Source organism: Halyomorpha halys, unplaced genomic scaffold, assembly GCF_000696795.3.
Source record: "Halyomorpha halys isolate HHAL.00 unplaced genomic scaffold, Hhal_1.1 Scaffold1261.1, whole genome shotgun sequence".
Classification (NCBI taxonomy): domain Eukaryota; kingdom Metazoa; phylum Arthropoda; class Insecta; order Hemiptera; family Pentatomidae; genus Halyomorpha; species Halyomorpha halys.
The window spans coordinates 1-538 of NW_027113948.1; positions in this window are offsets into that span (position 1 = coordinate 1).

Sequence of the window (538 nt, forward strand, 5' to 3'; positions counted from 1 at the left end):
AAGTTATTAGCTAAGAGTATATGTTTGATGCGGTGTGTGTTTTTTTTGGAAGTCCATAAAACCGTGGGGCAACAGAATTATAGGAAATAAGATTTCTGTACGTCGGGTAGTTGAGTTGTTGGGAATGTAAAAGATCCCTGAGGTGTAGGTTGAATTTGGTAGTAGTGAGGGAGTGGGGTCGCGGGGTGTGGGTGCGTATGTAGATCGGTCAGATAGAAGTGAAGCCATTTTTCCGTTGTAGTCTGGACGATCCATTATGACTGTCATGTTGCCTTTGTCTGCTCTAGTGATAATGATGTCGTGATGAGATTTTAAAAAGATACGGGTAAAAGAAATGTCTTTAAAAAATTGAGGAGAAAAATTACAAGTATCGAAATGAGGATGTAGGAGATGGTTGCAAATAATGTTGCAAATAGAAGTACGGGTAACATTTTCTAATATCATAAATTTTTCTACTTTTTATTTTTTATTTTCACCCTCTCGTACGTTTTCTTTATAAAAAAACACTTAGTCATTGTTGTAACGGCTTTTTTTAATT